Raw genomic sequence first — 22,774 nt, forward strand, 5'->3', positions numbered from 1 at the left:
CCGAATTCCGTTACGACAGAAATGAAATTCCCAGCATTCTAATTATCGAGAAATTCTGTTTAGAGGACAAAGATTCGTCGGCACGATGGGAACGCCGTTCTACGAATCGCGTCACCGTGTGTTGCTTCTTTGCCATTTTGTGTGTTACATCCAATTGAACAAAAATATAAAGAATTTTCCTCACATTTTTGAACGAGTTTTGAATACTTTGAAAGTTAAGAATAAAAAATACTTTTGAATATTATTGAATATGATTGAGTATTTTGTTAAGTGATGCAATGAGTATCTGAGATATTTTGAGTATTCTTATTTAATAGATTTTATGACATGAGTATTGCACAGTAAATATTGAATACTTTGAATATTGCAGTGAATATTTTTGTTGAATATAATTGAATATCTTGAATATTCTTCTTAAGAAGATATTAAGTATCTTTGAATATATTGAATATATTGCAATTGACTACCTGAGATATTTTGAATATTCTTGTTTAGTAGATTTTATGAGTAGCTTTGAATATTGAATACTTTGAGTACTGCAGTAAATATTTTTATTGAATATGATTGAATACCTTGAATATTCTTCTTAAGAAGATATTAAGTATTTTTGAATATTGAATTGAGTACCTGAAATATTTTGAGTGTTCTTATTAGATTTTATAACATGAGTAGCTTTGAATATTGTGTATATATACAGTGAATATTGAATACTTTGTTTGAATACTTGTATTCAAACATCAATATTGTAGTAAATATTTTGATTGAATACCTTGAATATTCTTCTTAAAAAAATATTAAGTATTTTTGAATATTGAATGCAATTGAATACCTGAGATACTTTGAATATTATACACTGAATATTGAATACTGCAGTGAATATTTTTATTGAATATGATTGAATACCTTGAATATTCTTCTTAAGAAGATATTAAATATTATTGAATATTATTTATTTATATTTGAATATTATATAATAAATATTATTATTGAATGAGTAACTTTTGAGTATGAAAAAGATTTAATGCTTTGAATAATGCCTTGTTAAATAGATTTTATACATCAATGTTTAATACTTTGAATATTCTCATTGAATGTGATTGAATACTTTGAATATTCTTCTTAAGAAGATATTAAGTATCCTCGAGTATCGTATACTATATATTGTCATTAAATGAGTATTCTTTAGGTATTTTTAAATAAATTTCAATAAATATATATTTTATTATTGAATGTGATTCAATATCTTTGAATATCAACTGAATTTTATCATAGACACGAGACATATCCTGTATAAATTCATGTGTATTGATTTACATTCGCTCGATATCGGCGGACGACCGAGAAATTCTCTGCATCCTTCCCCTATCCCCTATCAGAATCCTAATTTCCAAAAGGAAAAACCCGCGTGATTCGATAACAAAGCATCGAACGAATTTCTCTATTTCCCTCGATTCTCCAATCGATTGCTTCCACTCCCGCCGATCCCTCCACATCTGTTTTTACACGAGAAAATGTTCTCCAAGCATGGATTACAATGGACCATTTTCCTTTCTGACTCACAGTCGCTCGAGGAGGAATCGCTCGCCTTTTTATCGGCAAGAAGAAAATTTCACATTTTCTTGTTTCTTGTTCACCAATGTCCACGACATTTCCCAACCCTGGATGGATTCCCTTTACCTTTTCACCCACGATATCTCAAACTTGGTCCAGAGGATCTGTTCGTTGTTCAACCTGGTGGAAAATCGTGAACATAGCCGGCATTCGATCTGCATTCATCCGTGTTTTGGAGATACACGATTGTTGGAATAGTTGAAGGAACACTCGAATCAAGTGTCGACGTAAAATTGCCCCCTCTCGCCTGGGAAATAAATCTCAACCGAAATACTCTCCACTCCATCGAAATGGCTCCCTTTTGCCAAAATTGTTCAATCATCGTTTACAAGATCAAATAAAAGCGTACAATGTTTCGTGATCATTACGAAACTTATTAAATTCCAACACTTCGAAAATAGCCAGACAAAGAGAGTCTTTTCAGAAATTACTCGAATACTTCTCGAACTACTGTCCTAGGTGAATTCCTTAATTGAAATTTTAGAGCTAAATTTTAGAGTTCGTTTATATTGTTACATAGAAAAAAAAAGAAATGCAGCATGATATGGAAATGTACAAAGAAAATTGTATAAATATAACGTATATACAGAGAGGGGAAAAAGGTAAAGGATTTGCTATTATTAACCCTTGTTGGATTAGGGATGCGACATAAAAGAATAATTATAAAAGCTAAATATATATAATTTAATAACCTAACCAATGTACAAATTATTCCATCCATTAGTGTATACAAAAATTTATTTAATTTACATGAATTAGTCGATTGAATAAACTCGAATAAACAACTGGATGGAGATTGATAAACTGATTGAAATTTTTCGTGAGAAATTTCCATATTTTCTTTTTTCTTTTTTGGAAATAACGTATTTACGAGAAACATCAAGCATAAGGAATTTTCAGGATACGATAAAGGGATAATGTTCATCGGGGCGGACTCGAGTTATCCATCACGATAATGGCTGGAGGAGGTCCAAAAATATAGAAAGATATTGAATTTCGTTATTCTGGGACATTTGTTCGTGCGATCGGGTTTCCACCTCGAATCGAATTCCTTTTAATCTTATTGCATGGAAATAGCAATTACTTAGAACTCTTGTTACTCTTTCGCCTATCACAATCGCATATCGGTTTCCCCCTCTTGGCTTATCGTTTAATTTCAATCGAATCATGCCTCGTACGAAACGATCTTCTTGATTTGTAATACACGAATGAATGATTTTGATAATAGAAAAAAAAAAGAATGAAATTAAATCGAGTTTGACGGAGGAATAAATTTTTTTTTTTTTTTGTCTACGAAACTAGATTCAATTGATTGTTCTTCTCTGCTCGAGCATAGTTGGCGCATAGTTTCCCCTGTTTCGGATCGTTCGTGCACAAGGGAAGAAGAAATATCCTTTGTAATTTGCGGAAATTTTACAACGACGGCGAAAATTATTCAACTGTGAACTTGTTTCAACGAAAGATGAAGCTTTGCTTGATAAAAATATGAATTCCAGTCCAAAAAAATAATTTCAGAAAGTTCGCCATTTCATTTCTCGTTATTAACATTAACATTTATAGAACGAAATTACATTCGAAGTTTCTCTTCAATTACTTAAAAATACACAATGAATACAATCGATGAAATTTTCATTATCGATTTCTCTATTCAATTGTCGTTAACTAAATTAACAAAAATTTATAAAGTAAGTTATAAAAAAAAAAAAAAGAAAGAACGAGGGATTAATTTACGATGAGATAACGAACAGAGCGTCGGACAGAAATGTGTTTAATTGGAGGTAATTACGGTAATCAATTCCGTATCGATCACGACTAATCGGCGAACCTAGTTGCATATAATTGGATCGTTATGCCCTCCACGATCTATCTGTATTATGTTAATAACGTCGCAATCGTGGTCGGCTTGATTCGCAGCTTGGTTTCGATGGTTTATCAGTCACCGTCCTTCCTTATTAACGGTCGATAAACTGCCACGTGTTTGTTAATCCGTAATAATAATCGTGAATTATTACGCTTCCGAATGAAGATCAATTTCATTGTTACGATTTTCATTGTAATTTTGACAAAGAGAAAAATATATATGTATATATATTTTAAAAGAAATTGCAGACTCGAATATGGGAAAAGATATAATAATAATAGAATTGGGAATAAGGAATCGTTCGTTCCAACGTATTCAATTTCTCGATTGGTTTATATTTACACGGCGTGTTAATATATTCGTGGAATACGCTCGTTCGGAAGATACAGAGGCCAGAATAAACACGAAAGTTGGTACACACGGAGATGTGGGTTAAGGCATATTTATTAAGTTACAAGCAACTGATGTTTGCGTTAGACGAAGCGAGATACGGTAAAACGCTATCTATCTTGGGCCATCTAGCTTCCATGAATGCTCGAAGCCTTAACCAACCTTTACATTCGACCCCTCGAATCGACCTTTCAAATATGATTCCAAGTACGCATTAATCCTTCGATTTTCGAAGTATCGAAGTATAGACTCTTAAAATGTCATTCAAGTATATTAATCTATCGAATTTGAATCGAAATCGCTTCGTTTTTCAAAGAAAATTTTTAAAGAACTAAAGAACAAAATACAACAGGATAATAATCAAAATTACGTTAATTCTTCGCAGTATCGAATTTGAATCGATATCGAATCGAAATCGCTTCGTTTCAAAGAAAATGTTTAAATAGAAGAAACCGATTATTTATATTATTATGTGAGAATTAAAAAACAAAATATAATATTGTGAAAAATTAAAATTAGATTGGAATGAATTTTTAAAATTTTTTTGAGGATTTCTATTATATACATTTTTGTATTTAACCAACTTTTACATTCGACTTTCTAGAATCGATCCTTCAAATATGATCCAAGCGTACGTTAATCCTTCTCGTATCGAATTTAAATCGATATCGAACGGAATCGTATCAAAGAAAATTTTTGAACAATTAAAAAACAAAATGGCGAATAATTAAAATTAGATTGGAATAAATTTCTGGAATTTCTCTGAGGATTTTGTATGTTTTTATATTTAACCAACTTTTATATTATTTGATTTCTTAGGATCGATTTTTCAAATATAATTCAAGTTTAATTATCCTCCGTATCAAATTTGAATCGATATCGAATCGTTTTGAAGAAAATTTTTGAAGAATTAAAAAACAAAATACCACACGATGAATAATTACAATTAAATAAATAATTAAAAATACATATTTAGAATTTTTCTGAAGATTTCTATTATATACATTTTTGTATTTAATTAACTTTTATATTATTCGACTTTCTCAAAATCGACCCTTCAAATATGATTTGAATTTGAATCGAGATCGAATTGAATAGTTTAAAAGAAACCTTTTGAAGAATTAAAAAACAAAATACCACATGGTGAATAATAAAAATTAAATAATTAAAAATAAATTTCTAGAATTTCTCTGAGGATTTCTATTATGTACATTTTTTTAACCAACTTTTATTCGACTTTCTCGAATCGACCTTTTAAATATGATTTGAATTTGAATCGAGATCGAATCGAATCGTTTCAAAGAAAATTTTTGAAAAATTAAAAACCAAAATACAATATGGCGAATAATTAAAATTAAATTTTAATTACGAATTTCTGGAATTTCTCCGAAGATTTGCATTATATGAAAAACACCATAAAGTATAGAAAAATGCTCGAAATGTGGAAGGAGAAGTTAACGGTTGTACAACGGTGTGGCGTGGAATGAATAATGTAAATTGGCCAGGTTTTACATCGAATACGAAACGAGTTTTCGCGGCCGAGACGTGAATAACGAGGCTCTTTTAATCCGTCCCTGACCACGAAAAGCAACCATAAAAATCATCGGCGATATGTTTATCGGGAAACGAACCATTTATTCCCGCCAGAGATACCTCGTTAATGCCTCGTTTCTTTCCTTCTTCTTTCCTCCTATCCTCCTTCCTTTTCTATCCACTACCTGTTTTCTTAATCAAACTGCACTGCACCTACATCAGATTGGAACGAATTCTTGTTTCCTTGAACTTGGAAAACTTCTGTACATTTTAACCAATTTAAAAAAAAAAAAAATTCCTTCCAATATTTTCGAATTTTTATCATAATCGTGGAAAATTATCCGCTTTGAAATTATTTTCGAATTATTTTCGAAAAAAGGATCGATTCGATCGATGCCATTTCTTCCCAACTCGCAGTGTTTTTCTTTTTTTAAATATTAATATAAATATTAATGTAATTCTAATGATATCGAAATTGATTGAACACGTCTGATATAGAAATACGTGAAAAAAAAAATGGAATCGTACAAGAGAAATGAAAATATTTCGTAATAGAAAACGTAATATAAAATCTGGAACATTAGATGGAATAAATATTGACATTTAAACTCCAACTGCATTATTTTAGGAAATATATTTCACGATATCCATATAAAATGTTTTATTTTAAAAGAAAGTTCGATATATATATAAAGTATACGATACACAAATGTATTAATATATACATTTTATTATTACGATAAATTACAATTTTAATTGTCAAGCAAATCTCGAATTTTCGCGCGGGAAACTCTTTAATATTTACTTCACTCCTTTTGGAATGAATTTCTAAAAATAAGACGAAATACTTTACTTTCATTTAAACGTGAAACAGATGCACCGAATTAATCCTTCTCGTTCTTAATTTGCGAATTACTATATAAAAAACAAGAAAAAGAAAAAAAGGATTCATTTAACCGTGTCACGTGCTCGTCTGTGAAAATATGGCGGTCACGTGACAATCGATTACCGAATCCTTTCCTTCCTTTTCACCCTTTCGATCGAAGGTGAACGAAACGACTGGTTGGACGTTAAATATGATGGATAGATTTTATTTTCCATTAACCGATCCATTATCGCCTCTTGTTTTGCGAACGAGAGATCTATTTTGAATTCTAATTGAAAAAGTCTAAATATTTATTTCTGGAAAAATTAACGATAATAAAATAAAAATAATTATCGAGAAAGATAATTTCTTTTATTTTTTTTTTTTTTTGAAAAATTGACGAATAAAAGTTTTTGAAATTAATAATAAATTATAACGAAGATGGATAGATTTTTGTTTTGCAAACAAAAATGTTTGTGTTATTATGGATAAAAAATATTATTTCTTTAAACGAAAGAAAGAAGATAAATTTTGTTTGCTTACAGTAGTCACGGTGATCAGAGATTGTAATCGTTTCTCACGTCTCTAAACTTTAGAATTTTTATTCCCAGACAGTTGAATCCGTTTATCTCGAAGTTGAGAAGAATTAAAATCGTCGAATGAAAGAGAAGGAACGATGTTTCTTCGGGAATTGGAAAATTGAATGTGAAATAAGGGCGGGGAATGAAAGGAAAGTTAAAAATTGGAATTGGAAAATATTGGAGAAGGAAGGAAAATTGAATAAAATCGACCTTTATATTCGCTTTGTTTACAATCTTTTCTTACGTAATTTCGCACGGACGTTTCGAACGTAAGTAGAAACAGACACGGAATGGACTTAAGTAGAACCAGACAATGGCCAGACGTTCTCACACACACAGTTAAGAAACGTTCCAACGATCGAAGCAAAATTATAATTTACAACAAGCACTTTAGCCTAACGGGCCTTCGACCTAACATTTCCATTCTGAAAAGAAAAAAATCTTAACTCTTTTTAATCTTTCAAGAAAAAAACGATCTTCCTGACGAAGAATCGATTCTGTCTTTATTCATACTTTTTGATAATCGTCTATCGATCGAATTATCATATTTCGAATCGTTAATACATCTGTTGTTGACTGGATGCAAGTGGAAACAATAAATAAAATCCACGGATTTTGGCCCAGCGATGATGTATTATTTATTAACAATAACACTTGTTTGCAGGAAACAACAAGTTGGAGGAAAGCAAAACGTACGGGTGAAGCAATCGGTGAAACAACGCTTTGGTGAAACGTTAACGAATAACGAAACCAGAAATTAAAAATTTCGATCGACTTTAAATTCACGCGTATAATCGAGGCGAGAAACAGAATTACAGAAGACGAAGGAATTATTTACCGAAACGACGACCTTTTAACCCGAAAAATGGAAATTAAGTTTCCAACTTTTGACTCGATTGAATAAGCGGACGACAATCGGATAAGTAGATTCGCATGCGACAAAGAGGGTCACGTGGTTTCCACGGTAATCGAGATCGTACACGGACGAGTCGAAGGACGTACCGAGTCTTTACGAACCAACTTCTTTGTACAATTGGCAATGGCACGAGACGTTCGACGTGAAAATTAATAATCGTTGATTGGATCAATTAATTGATTACGAGTTATATAAATAATCTCTGTCTCTTGCCAAGAACGAACAAATTGTAAATCGATTAATTAACAATAACTCCTTCTTCGATTCATCTAATAATTATATAATTCTTCCAATATAACATATACAAAAAAAAAAAATATTTGTCAAAAATCAAACTCATAATTATTCATAATTACTTATTAATCTTTGATTCATTCAATCCAATAAAAGATTCCACAAATTAAAAATAAAAACAAGTCTAACTCTCTCTCTTTCTCTTTGTTTCTCTCTCTGTCTCTCTGTCTTTCTGTCTGCTGTCTATCTGTATAGATGTCCGTCTGTCTGTCTGTCTCTCTCTCTCTCTGTCTTTCTGTCTGTCTGTATGGATGTTTTTGTCTGTCTGTCTGTCTCTTTCTTTCTCTCTCTGTTTCTCTCTGTTTCTCTGTCTGTCTCTTTCTCTCTCTCTTTGTCTCTGTCTGTCTCTCTGTCTCTTTCTCTCTCTCTTTGTCTCTGTCTCTCTGCCTGTCTGTCTGTCTGTCTCTCTGTCTGTCTCTTTCTCTCTCTCTTTGTTTCTGTCTCTCTGTCTGTCTGTCTCTCTGTCTGTCTATCTATCTGTCTGTTTGTCTTTCTCTCTTCTTCTCTCTCTTTGTTTCTCTCTCTGTCTGTTTGTATGAATGTCTGTCTGTCTGTCTGTCTGTCTGTCTGTCTGTCTGTCTCTCTCTCTCTCTGTCTGTCTGTTTGTCTGTCTGTCTCTCTCTCTCTCTCTCTCTCTCTCTCTCTTTCTCTCTCTTTCTATCTCTGTTTCTCTGTCTATCTCTCTGTCTGTCTGTCTGTCTGTCTGTCTGTCTATCTCTCTTTGTCTCTCTCTCTCTTTCTCTCTATCTCTCTGTTTGTCTGTCTATGTCTCTCTCTCTCTCTCTCTCTGTCTTTCTGTCTATCTCTCTATCTCTCTGTTTGTATCTCTGTCTCTCTCTCTCTCTGTCTCTCTCTCGGCTCGAAGACTGATAACTCGAAATGGAAAAGGAGGAGGAGGAGGAGGAGGAAGTAAAAAGGAAAAAAACGGCGTGAAAGGAAAGCCGGCAGATAAATCTGGCGTAAAACGAATCGTCGCGAGACGGTCTCTAAGAGGTCTAAAACCGGTCCGCTTGTTAATTTATAGCCTGGTCCCGATCATCGTATTGCGATCACGTAAGCGTTGATTCGCTATAAGGCCAGGCCAGCGTAAAGCGATCAGATAAACTCTTGAATTCGCGCTTATGAAATCGCGTCTCGACTTTCGACACGATCGGCTTAGAATTTCGAATATCGGGTGAAAAAGGAAACGCGATTTCGCGAAATTGAATCACTCCGCGCCAGCGCGCACAGTTGTTGTTTACAAAATTCTTGCGTATCGTGCACGTGCGTCCTCTCCCCGTGTGAATCCTCGAATGGAATTTTGAATCGAGATTAATTGTCCACGGTTGTTGACGGATGACAATTTTAATTTTTTTGAGAGTTTCGAAAAACTAGATTTTTCTTTTTTTTTTTTTTTTGTTATCATACCAATCTCGACGAAATTTCTGAACTATGAACAATTATGGAAATTCTGTGCTCCCTCTGTAAATTTTGGAAATGGTTTCGCTGGAATCAGGTTTCAGTTTCAGATTTGATATTTCCTTTTTGGAATGGAAGAGATAGTTGGAAATTAGAGAGGACGTTTCAACTTCTTTGAAAAATAATTAACTTAATATTAATCATCAAATATTAATTAAATAATATTAATTTTGACAACGATGTGAAAAGTAACGCGAAATTTCCGACAATATATTAAAAGAATTACGAGAGAGAGAGAGAGAGAGAGAGAGAAAATCTCGTCGTGTATACCACGCTTTTATGCTGAATGAACGTAAACTTTATCATTTATTATACGCGATACGTTAATTCAAAACTAAACGAAACCTAGAATTTTTTATCCCCATATAAATTAATTATCTCCACTTGCGTCTCCATCCGTATTTTCATCCCTTGTTTCAAAATTTATCTCGAGCGTGAATCCTCTCGAGCCAACAGGATTTCCTAATTTTTAATTTCGCCGCCCTCCCTCTTTATTATTACCTGCGTCGATTTTCTTTTTTCCAAATTCCATCGAAATTCGATAATTTCATTTATGTTTCACAATAAACCCATAGATTTAAAGAAACGTTGCATTTAATAATTACACGAACGAGGAATATTGTCAATCAAAGAGGAGCGAATCCGGGAAATGAATTTAATTCCCCAGATTTTCCACCCTGTGAAAACTCCCACACGTTGCCACGTTCGCGAAAAGCGGCAGACGAGTGGGAAACGAGTGGAATACTCGTGAAACATCCGAGAGATTTTCACCCGTGAAAATGGGGTTCGTTGATACGCCGTGTTCCTTGGATCGGCCGGGTCAAGAAACTGGATAAATGGCACACGCCATCCGGACTTGAACAAATCGAGATAAACGACTCGTCACTCCTTGATCATCCGTTGCGAGCAAGACCCGTTTTCTTCTCTTTTTTTTTTCTCTCCCCCCTCGAAGATGAAACGCAGATTCTCCGTTCTAGAATCGTAAAACTCATCTTCCTATAATACTTTGAATAATACTTTAGATAGGTATTTTTGATCCTGAGAAAAATATTCGAATATTAATTACAGCCAGTCCTCGTTGTTTCTAATGTTGCATTCAAAGAAGAAGAAGAAGAAGAAGAAGAAGAAGAAAAAGAAAAAGAAGAAAAAGAAGAAGAAGAAGGAGGAGAAGAAGAAGAAGAAGAAGAAGAAGGAGAAGAAGGAGAAGAAGGAGAAGAAGAAGAAGAAAAAGAAGAAGAAGAAGGAGAAGAAGAAAAAGAAGAAGAAGAAGGAGGAGGAGGAGGAAAAGAAGAAGAAGAAGAAGAAGAAGAAAAAGAAGAAGAAGAAAAAGAAGAAGAAGAAAAAGAAGAAGAAGAAGAAGAAAAAGAAGAAGAAGAAATGTTCCATTGAAGAGTGGAAACCGTGAAGCCGATATATCGCGTACATACACGTTTGATCGATAGGTAAGCGTCGGAGGGGAGGTGACATGTGGTTTACCAGCACAATAGTTGAGCATATCACGGTTGAACACCGTGCAGGATGCGGATAATGCGAGTCCAGATTCAATGCAGATAGTAGACCCGTATTGCCTCTATTGGCCGCCTAATTAGGGAATCGAGCTTCTTCTTCCAACTTCTTCTTCGTTATCGCACGCTCCCAGTGGCTGGATAATGGCGATTCAACGTTTATTGCGGACGTTTATTTTCAGTTAAATTTCTGTATATAAGATTATTGGGTACATAGGATGAAATTTTCTTTGGCTGTAATATCTTTCTTTCAAAGTTTCGCTTGTTCGTTCATTTAATTTTTGGATCTTTTAAGTGAGGATTGAAACAATTGCATTTGGATAATTATTTTCTATGTGATGAGAAAATATTTTTCGTCACTTTTACGGCATATTTCTGTAATTTGTGTAATTTGGGTGCCATTATTCGTCTCATATATATATTAAATTTTCGTACGATTCGAAATATCATGAATTCCTCTGCACGAAATTTTTGACTGTAAATATTTTTTAAAAATATCTTTCTTTCAATAAAGTTTCGTTCGTTTAATTTTTGGATCTTTTAAGGATGAGGATTGAAATAATTGGAATTTTTGAATAATTTGGATAATTGTTTTCTACGCGATGAGGAAATATTTTTCGTCACTTCTACAGCGTATTTCTGTAATTTATGTAATTTGGGTGCCATTATTCGTCTCATATATATGTTAAATTTTCGTACGATTCGAAATATCATGAATTCCTCTGCACGAAATTTTTGGCTGTAAATATTTTTTAAAAATATCTTTCTTCCAATAAAGTTTCACTTGTTCGTTCAATATTATTTAAAATAAATTTAATTTGCATTTAAATTTTTTAAATAACGATTGAGATAATTGCATTTGGATAATTATTTTCTATGACGAAATATTTCATCACTTCTACAATGTATTTCTGTAATTTGTGTAATTTGTGTTGCTTCTTATATATATGTTAAATTTCCATAAGATTTGATATATCATGAATTTCTCGGCAAGAAATTTTCCATTCTTTGGTTGTAAATATTTTTTAAAAATATCTTTCTTCCAATAAAGTTTCACTATGTTCGTTAAATTTTTGTATCTTTTAAATGAGGATTGAAATAATTGCATTTGGATAATTGTTTTCTATGCGATGATGAAATATTTCGTCAACTACAGCTTATTTCTGTAATTTGTGTGCCATTATTTGCACTATTCGCCTCTTATATATGTAACATTCGTTCGTGTATTCCACTTATTTGTGCAAAATAAAAATAGAACGAATTTGAGCACGAATGAAAAAAAAACTCGAGAAAAGAAAACGAGATATCATTGAAGCAAAGAAAATAATTTGTACATTTGTATTCTCGAAATACTAAGCTAAATTTTATATTTCTTTATCTTTCAATAAAGGAATATAAGACATTTAAAGGTATCATTTACACGACGAAATTGACATTTTCTTTAAAATTAAATTCTCAATATTGAAATAACTCAAAATGAAGAAAGTTGAACGAAAATTGTAATTTATTCGAAATATAATCGAATATAAACTTCACATCGCTTCATTCGCATCATTCAATACTAATTTATCTCTTAAAGAAGACAGAGAATTCGTTTCTTCACATCTTGCAAGATTTCCCTTCATTATAAGCTGGCATGTTACATTATATTCATTATATCAAATACGAGATAAATATAATACAATAATACGTTCGTTTCTTCACACTTTGCAAGATTTTTCTTCTTTATAAGCTCTTATCATCAATTGAAGAAAACAATTATGTCGAATATAAAGTACAATCGTTCGTTTCTTTTTGCAAGACTTCCTTTTTCTATAAGTTGGGATCATCAATATTATATCAAATACTAAATAAATACAATCGTTCGTTTCTTCTTGCAAAATTTTCCTTCTTTATAAGCTCTCATCATTAATTGAAGAAAATATTATATCGAATATAAAATAAATACAATTCAAATAAATCAATTCAAGAAAACATTGTGCATATTATATCTAGATATCTAGATACTATTAGATAAGTACAATCGTTCGTTTCTTCACATCTTGCAAAATTTCCCTTCTTTATAAACTCTCTCACCATCAATTGAAGAAAACATATCAATTCGTTTCTTCTTGCAAAATTTCTCTTCTTTGTAAGTTGACATCATCAATTGAAGAAAACATTATATGAATTCGTTTCTTCTTGCAAAATTTCTCTTCTTTGTAAGTTGACATCATCAATTGAAGAAAACATTATATGAATTCGTTTCTTCTTGCAAAATTTCTCTTCTTTGTAAGTTGACATCATCAATTGAAGAAAACATTATATCGAATACAAAGTACAATCGTTCATTTCTTCTTGCAAAATTTCTCTTTTCTATAAGTTTGAATCATCAATTGAAGAAAACATTGAACACATTGTATCGAATGTTAGATAAGCACAATCGTTCGTTTCTTCACACCTTGCAAAATTTCCCTTCTTTACAAACTCTCTCATCATCAATTGAAGAAAACATTATATATCGAATATACGAGTAGCAAGTACAATCGTTCGTTTCTCGTCAATGTTTCCCGTTCGGTTGGTCCGTTGAAAACAGCCTTTACGCCACGCTCGCGCGTACAATCGCACGAATAGCTTTTTTCTCTCTGCACGTACACCGTGAAACAAGTATTTTTCTTTTTTTTTTCTTTTTTTTTCCCCCCTCCCTTCCCCCCGCGTGCTTATTGTTCGCGGATTTTTGCCACGCCATTGTTATCTCCTGTCCACGAGCACGTCGCACGGAACAATCGGTCCAAACATCTCTTTCTTTGTTCCACCGCGGAATTGGATCGGACGCCTGTTTTCAGCATCTATCGCCTCCTCCCTTTCTTAATCTCTTCAAGGACGAATTTATTAAGGCCACAGATGGAGATAATTAGATCCGTCCAATAATTTTTGCCAGGGCAAAAATTCTTGTTGCGAACAACACTCGCTCGTTTCGAAAATATTTGGGATGTCTGTATTTTTCCCCAAAAAAAAAAAAAAAAGAAAATGTTTCGATATTCGAAAATACAATATCTCGCTGTTTCGAAAAATTCGAGATTCAAATCATCTGATTCGACGGTTTCTTCATTCTTCGAAAATGAATTAAGAGTATTCATTCGTGATGATATTTATTATCGTAGCTTTTGCAAATATGTTGGAAATTTCGATCCAAAAAAATCGAACGTACTCGCACACATTTGTTTACAAACAAATGCACGTTAAAAATTTTTATCATCGGAAGATGGAGAATTTAAATTGAAAAGTTTTGTGACGACGAGTTTATTATTTATTTATATTTTTCACCGTAAACGAAGTGTGAATCGAGTTTGTATCCGAAATTAAACAGTTAGAATTATCCGTATAAATATTTGAACGATCGCTTCATTTGGAATAATTTTAAAAATCCTTGCGAACATCCTGAGTTTTGTATAAAGAATTTATTTCAATTCGTCATTACCGAGAAACTAGGAAAAAGTAAGTGGAACGTTGTATGTGGAACGATGATATTATTTACAATATCCCAAGTGAAAATAAATATCGCCGCTGTGAATACAAATTATTTGTATCTGCATAAAATATATGTTCATATATTTTCGTTTCCACAAGCAGCATGATATTCGAATAATCCTTTCGCGTAACCAAGCAATAAATTCGCGGATAATACCACTTCAAAAATTATCAATTCGACAAATTTTCGATATTAATTTATTCCAGATATATATATCTCTCATATTTCAAATGTATCTACGTAAATTTTCTCCGCTATACAATGATACTCTGCAAGAAGTGTCTGGAAAGAAAATAAACGTTCGAAATATCGAATGAATTATCTCTTAACTCGAGAGAGAAAGAGATAACTTGACAGATTCTTCGATGCATGAAAAAAAATATCCACTCTTTCGTTTGAGAAAAGTTTGTTATCGCGCCAAACTCCACAGTTCAGGGACAGAATGGCACGCAATCCATTGGGAAAGAATAATATACTCAACGGTATATCGTTCCACCTGATCGCTCGCCGATTCGAGATCTCGCGGTCGTTCAATCACCCATTGTTAACGTTTGATCAACGATGATTTACGTCGTACGACGGATTTGATCACTTTGGCCTTTGATGGAAGAGATTTTGCAGGAAACAACGTTTCCTCATTCGAAATTATTCCCGCTCGATTCCTCGTCTCGAAGGAAACTTTATTTATCGTTAAGGAACTTTTCTTGCCATCCTCTTCGTTGGCTATCGAGAAGAATTGGATTATCCAAGATAAGACAGAAAGACGAAAGCTGGAAACGTTCAGCATCGACGCGTTCTAAATAGACTAATGTCTCGTCTTGACTCTCTTCTTACATGGAAATCGCCTAGACGAATTAACCTAACCTAACCTAAAATCCGCTCTCCTCGCATAAGATCGATTTTACGATCTCATCGCGATAACGATTTCCCAGATCGAATTAAACGATTATTCCGCAATCATTCTTTTCTCCGTGAAATGAATACAATCCGTTGACATTTGATTATTTAAGTGATCGCATGGGGCATCGAGTGAAAGTAAATAAATTCGTCGGTGCGCTCCGCGTTGGGGAATACTTTCTAATTTTCTTCCATGGATTTTGTTGATTTTCGAAATCGATCGATCGGGGACGAGATGAAATTCTAGTTATATAGTAGATCAGTGATTGGGTAGATTTTTTTTTTTTTTTTTTTGGTTTCTTGTTTGTAAAATGGAGATACATAGAGAATCGAAATTTATTTTCGAGCTAGGGATTCGAATCGGTTTTTGGGATTGGATTTTTGTACGGAGGAGTTGTCGATACTTGTTTCCTTTTTTTTTTTTTTTTTTTTTGGAGAATCGAATTACGAAAGATTGACATCCTTTCTCGTTCCAAAATTTTGTTTCGGAATCTGTAATTTTTTTTTAATTTCTTCGAAAATTCGTATTGTATTCGTCGATTGAAAAATAATATTTCGTTATCTTTGAGCAGAGGAAAGTGTGATTGAACGATGATCAGATATTAAAACTGTGATTCTTAACTCGTTGTACGATGTATTCAAATTTTTGAAATGTGCTCGAATTGTGTTTCGCCAAGTCAACAAAGAGTCAATCAATAACAAATAATTTTAACAAAACTACTTTTGATCTTTCTTCCATATTCATGATATTCGTCCATTTTTCTTTTTTCAGATTTTTAACAGATTTGAAGCCAAAGTTCTTCGATAATTTGCTACTCTATTCAAAATTAAATACCATCGAGGGATTTATTTCTAAGCCGATTTCGAAAGATATTCAATAATTCATAGGGAATTTCATTTATTGAATTAAAACTTCTCCATCTATTTCCTACACTCAATATTATCAATATTATCAATGTAAACACTTGTAACGATTTAATTAATAAGAATTAACAACATCTTACGTTTCCATTTATTAAGAAGAGTGTTTTCGAAGAGTGTTTCATCCAGATCAGTTTTCAATCTGTTGCACGTATCACGAAGTGGCAACAAGCGGAAAATCTGAAGGACAAATACTGGCAACAAATGGGAAGAAAAATGCTTGGAATCTCGGATTGGACAGTTTTCAACGAATATCTGAATATTTCTTCTTCTTTCTTTCGGGATTCTATGATTCTTTTGAGGTTAAAGCGGTCGACAATGTGTTACAATGCGCGCTGTAAATTTGGCATGCTCTCTTTCAACGCGAGAATCGAGATTCCTGATTTTCACGAAACATTGGAATTTATGGTAATTCGGTCCTCGCTCTTGTGACTCTCAATGAAATTGTTTGAGAGCAATTTTGAGAGTTCTTGTATACATTGTTGTTTGAATTTGTTGAATTATTATTCTCGATGCTGTTAATGTAATATAATTCGTTTCAATAATTCGATATTTTGCATAAAAATTTGCATCGAATATAAATCCTCATAAAATCAATCAACTTTCGAAGCGTCCTTTCAAATTTCGAAAATTTTTAAACTCTAAAGCGTTTCGATTTCCCTGTAACCATCCACCTAATTGTTCAAGCTTCTATTTTATTCTCCTTCAAATAAAATAGTAAGAAAATCAAGGAAACCAGCCATTAGCCTAGCAAACACAACGTGGACATTTCGATAATAAACTTTCTAATTCGTTTTAATCGAAAAATAAACCGAAAGTGCCAAGTGCAAACTGAAGTTAACCAAGAATCCAAGCAAAGAGGAAACTCGAGCAAACAGGGAGCAGAGTTTGTTCTGGGAATAAAAAAAAAAAAAAAAAAAAAAAAAAGGAAAAAAAAAATGAACGCAGTCTGTTCTCGATTGCGTAACGAAATCGATTGCCAACTTGCCAACAGGAATCACGAACTCGCATTTTTTCTAATTCGACGACCCATCCAAGTACCCAACGCTTAGCTTACGTAATCCGTGGCCCCGTGGAGGACACTTCCTGCCGATCCAACGTGGCAGGAATTGTTCTCAGTTTCGAGAGAATACGTCCCACTTTCCAAATTCTCCTGAATTTTTCTATTTCCTCGAACATATGTTGCATTTTTTTTCTTTTTTCTTTTTTTTCAAGGAAGTAAAATTAGAAAACTTTGCAAGGATTAAGGGGACAAGTCTAATTTTCCTTATCCTTCAGATAAAGGTGATAAATGATGAAACTTTGAATTCGTTGGATTATCCAGATTTAGAGAAATTTTGTAGCTAACTCTTGTGACACGAATACGAAACATCTATAGTCTTTTTTTTTTCCAATTGAAACGTATGTATTTTCGAGATATCGAATATTGAAATAAAGCAAATAAGAAGAAAAGATAAGATCTAGGTAGTGTTAGATGGTAGATTTATGGTTTGATATTTTTGAATTTGAGTTTGAAAAAAATCAAGCTCGATCGAGAGAAAGAGAAGGCGATGAGAATGAAAATTGTTCTAGAATCCATCAATTTCGAAGCTCAAGTGCTTACTTCATACATTATTTCAAGATGTGGTCGTAAAATACGTTGCTATATAGAGATTGCGTTTCCAATGTGTTTCATGTGGAAGAAATGCGTAGTATCTAGAAATATTAACTTCTTTAATATGGATGCAAATACGAATCTACATTAAATGATCCTACAAGTGTAAATACGTTCTTTTTTCCTAATTGAAATATACTCTCATTCTTTCTTCTTTTTTATATACATATTTTCGAAATATCGAATATTGAAATAAACTAAAATAAGAAAAAAGGAATGGAATTGACGACGAAATAAACGTCTCTTCTTTAAAAATCTTATTGCGTTGGAAAAATTAATTTGCAATTTATGATACTTCTACTCGAATAAATTGCATTATACATCTCTTTCATCTTTGGAATTGGATGTTGAAGAAGGGCTTCGATGTATTTCGAAAAAATTGAAGCTTGCGAAACATGTTGTAACTTCATCAATTTTAGTTTACACGGTATCTTTAGAAAAACTTTGGTAAAATTTGATCGAATAATTTACTTACAAAAAGGGAGACTACGACTCTAAAGCTCTTCTAACGTACAATTACTTTTTTTTTTCTACTAGTCAGAACCTTTTGAACTGTAAAAAGTGCCGTGACGACATTAACGAAGACAGAGAGTAAGAGGATCGGAAAATTACTTCCAAAATTGTTTCAAAGGGAAGAGAAGAAGAACTCCAACGTCGAGATGCATAAGGTTCGCATTTCGAAGACGACACTGCAAAAATTCGCCAATAAAACGCGTGTATTATAGTATAATATTTCAGATGGAAACGAAGAGCAGGCAAAAATCGGATTATGAAAAGAAGAAGGATATCTTTAACGCTTAAGAGTTCATCGAGACCAGATAATTAGTTAAAATTTCGGCAAATGGAATGTATATATTCGAAAGAAGGAAACGAAAGCCCAAGTTTTCTGTGAAAATAATGAATGGGATACAATTTCGAACTTTTCGACGACGAAAAATTATAAGAAGAATTTTTTTTTTTCTCTCTCTGCATCGAAATTGTTCAACCGTTTATCATCCGTCATCAACAGACGGATTCGTAGCAAAATATTTCTGAATCCGTGCATTATAATTCGTGCGGATGAATCTGTACAAATCGCATTAACGTTTTGCATAAGTTGGTGTAAATATTTTAATGAATTCCACGTTTCGATTTGTCGGGCTTCTGCAATTGGCACGTTTCGATGGATTTGTGAATTACGGCCGTTTCAAATGCAATCAGTGCGATCGTTTCGTCGAAATTCGGGAATATTCGCATAATTTTGGCCGCGATACGCGTATTATTTTAATATTTAATAATAACTCTATGGTTAGAGATAGAGATGAAACAATGATGTAAAATATAGGTTATGTTCGAGCACGTGTATAAAATTTTGAATCTATTGATCAATTTATTAAATTCCTTGCAAATACTATATATATATATTTGTTACAATTTATTATTATATTTTTATTCTACGCAATTAATTATTTGTCATTATTTAATTTGCACGAATTACATTTTACGACAAGATTTGAATTTTTTTTTTTTTATCTCGACAAATTCGATTTCAATCGAAATTAAAATTGGAAAATTGAAAAAAATACGGGAAATTTTTATTTAATTATTTTCTGGATAAAAGAATTTTAATATATGAAAAAAAGTTGCCACTATAGAGATTTTAAATATACACGTATAATCAAGCAAGTTATATTCATTATCATGAGAAGTTTAATTTGTTCCGTATAATTACCGATCGATAATTGTTACTATAAAAATACATAATGCGCAATAAAATTACTCCGTTCTCTAATCGATTTAATAAATAAAGGGGAAAAACCGAATGGTGTTTTATTCACGTTCAAAAAATTGATAATAAAATTTCGCGCGAAAATGAAAAAAATTGAACAGTTTGAGTTTTCAAACGAAGGAACCGGAAACACGGATAATGAGAGGAAGTTAACGAAAAGACTTCCGCGAGAAGGAGAACTCTCTTCTTTATAACTTGGAACAATCTGATCTTTGCACAGCACAAAAATCTCGCTACGTCAAATAATTGCAACGAATGAACGGGGCTAATAACTAATTATTCTCACTTAGTTTAGAACGTACACACTGTTGTAGAGAAAACTCTAGAATTAAACGAATATCACGATTTGTTGGAAGAAAGAAATCGACGGAGAAAAAGAAACTTATCGTAAAAATATCATAGGAATAATTTTTAAAATATAAAATTTAACGTTTAAAATATAAATATATTTCTAAGAAATATCGTATCTCTAATACGAAATTATTTGTAACGTAAAACTTATTTCGTAATATATACAGAAGAATTCTCGTACATAGAGTTTTTAAAAATGAATTATTCATCTCATTGCAAAATATTACGAGGTTACTTTTCTTTATCTTTGCAAATTTGTTTTCTTTGGTATTGCGCGATTATAACGATGCGATTCGAGAAAATATTATAAAAATTCTATTCACTATTCTCTTCACTTTGTTTGAAATATTATTAAAAACAGGCAAACTAAAGAGGCATTATATTCATATAAGAATAGATTCATAAAGATCGACATAAAAGATTTACCTTGTCATCACTTTACATATTTGTATTATTCAATATATACTACTTCCGGTTTCTTTCACGTTCATATGATTACGCAGTAATTGTTGAAATTTTGCGATTACGTGACTCACAGCATTGATATTGTTATTCTAAGTATACTTATAGATTCACACATATATATATATATATATATATATATATAATACTTATAAATTTTAAATGATAAATAACGACGATATAATTATTGTCTATGATTTCGAAGATTAAAAGGTAAAAGATAAGCACGCACACGAGACACTTGCTGATGAATGTCGCGATTTGCAATTATTTACCCAGCAACCCTTGCGAACAATATGGAGGAAAGGAAAAATGACTCGCGAGACAATACACCATTTATGTTTATCAAATTATACAATATACCGTAAAATTTTCATATCATAAATAATTTCTTAATTTATGAATTAAATTAATACGTATATTTTATCGAATCTTTTTCTAATTAACAATAACTTCGCAATAAATTATTAATATTTGACACTTGTTGTAAAGATACCACAAGTGACAGATCGTGGGAAAGTTGCGCAACTGTACGAGTTTATCACTCCCCTTTTTTCGGTGCAAACGAATATAACGCGTAGTATATGCATCTTGTTTCCCTTTCCTCCTATTTGCCGTGTCAGAAAAAAAGTGCTACGTTTCGCGCTTCTATCGGTCAACAAAGCCGAGAGAATGAGGATGAAAAAAAAAAAGAAAAAAACGAACGCGTGATACAGACGTAAAAAACCACGAGATACATGCTCATTCCACCGTAGTAGCTTTGAAAACAAAAGTGTCTCGCCTGCGGCATATACAAAGTCAAATAGAAACGTAATTTTCACACTCACGTGATCTGTTCGTCTTCCGATTTTCTTCTCTCCTAATTAGACGTGCGTTCGCCGGTGTGTCAACACACACACGGCGATAGAAATAGGATACACACACTCAAATACGCACTACGCACAAGACAGCGGCGGGGTTCCGATTATAACTGGACTCTAATCACTACACGAGTCATCAGAAAAGGTAGGTTAAACGCGAAAAAAATCGAACGCACGCCGCGTTTCGGACAACGAAGCTACAAATTCGATTCACTCTAACTGACTAGCTTCGTTTTTTTGACACGCGCGACTAGCGAACGATTTTCGAGCGCAGGACACGACACACGCATCAACCGCTGTACGCGACTGACTGACTGACTCGGCCGACGGGAGGCGCGCAGAGAGAGACAGAGAAAGAGAGTAAGGGAACGACGAGGAAACGCGACGAGGAAACGCGACGTATCGCCGGGCCGATTTTCGCCATTCACCGCCGTGACAATCGCGCGGATGGCTGGTGGTAGATGAATGAAAACACAACACGTCCTTTCAACCGCGTGCTTTTCGCGCGAATTTGCCCACCACCGATACACAACCACACAAACATGCGATCCGAACGACGAACGACCCGAGCAAGGAGGCACGAAAACTACCCGCGCTGCGGCGCTGCTGGCTCGTCGGCCCTGGCCGATCCTGCCCGAGTAAGTACGAAAGCGCACGAGTCGGAGCATCACGCGTCGAACTCTTTTAATTTACCGGGCACGCTTCGGTTTAATCCTTCTACATATTTCTTTATCGTTTCTTCGCGGTATTTAAAGATTGATTTATTGTTTTTGTGTGATGTGTATCGTGGATGTAATAGACAAATGGATTGGGGATGAATGGTAAAAAAATGAATGACGAATGAATGGTGAAACGGACAAGGTGAGGTTGTATAATAATTATATAAATAATTGATGTTTTCAATTGCTTACGATTTGATTAGAATAATATGTATGTATATATGGTATAATTTTGTAAATAATTGCAACAATACTAGTGATAAGATAGAATAGTTGTTAAATATATGTAATTCAAGTTAGGTTCAGGTATTAAGTAGTATAAGTCAATCGTAGAAAATCTAGGTTATGTTGCACATTCTCGATTACGATCACATACAATCACAAAAATTATTTTCATTTATTAGTAATACAATTTTTTTATCAAAAGTTTTTATTATTTTTCGTCATTAAGACAATTATATTTTTATGTTTATAATTTTAATAGAAATATAATCATGATATACAATATATATACATAGAATCACATTATTTTTTTTATTATTTTCTTTCAGCTTTTGTAAAATAACATATATTTTCATCTACTTTTTCATATTTGTTATTTCATTTCCGATTAATTT

The 22,774-nt window shown here is 32.9% G+C and overlaps 1 protein-coding gene across 1 annotated transcript in view; it reads right to left on the reverse strand.

The window, feature by feature from the left end:
- The window catches only part of LOC411288 (cAMP-specific 3',5'-cyclic phosphodiesterase), a 255,555-nt gene extending 233,701 nt beyond the window's left edge, over nt 1-21,854 (reverse strand). The window contains exon 1 of the mRNA XM_026442339.1: nt 21,406-21,854. The gene's annotated coding sequence lies outside the window, so the exon portion shown is untranslated. The remainder of the gene's footprint in view (nt 1-21,405) is intronic.
- Nucleotides 21,855-22,774: the final 920 nt, after the last annotated feature.

Source organism: Apis mellifera, linkage group LG8 (assembly GCF_003254395.2).
Source record: "Apis mellifera strain DH4 linkage group LG8, Amel_HAv3.1, whole genome shotgun sequence".
NCBI classification, from domain to species: domain Eukaryota; kingdom Metazoa; phylum Arthropoda; class Insecta; order Hymenoptera; family Apidae; genus Apis; species Apis mellifera.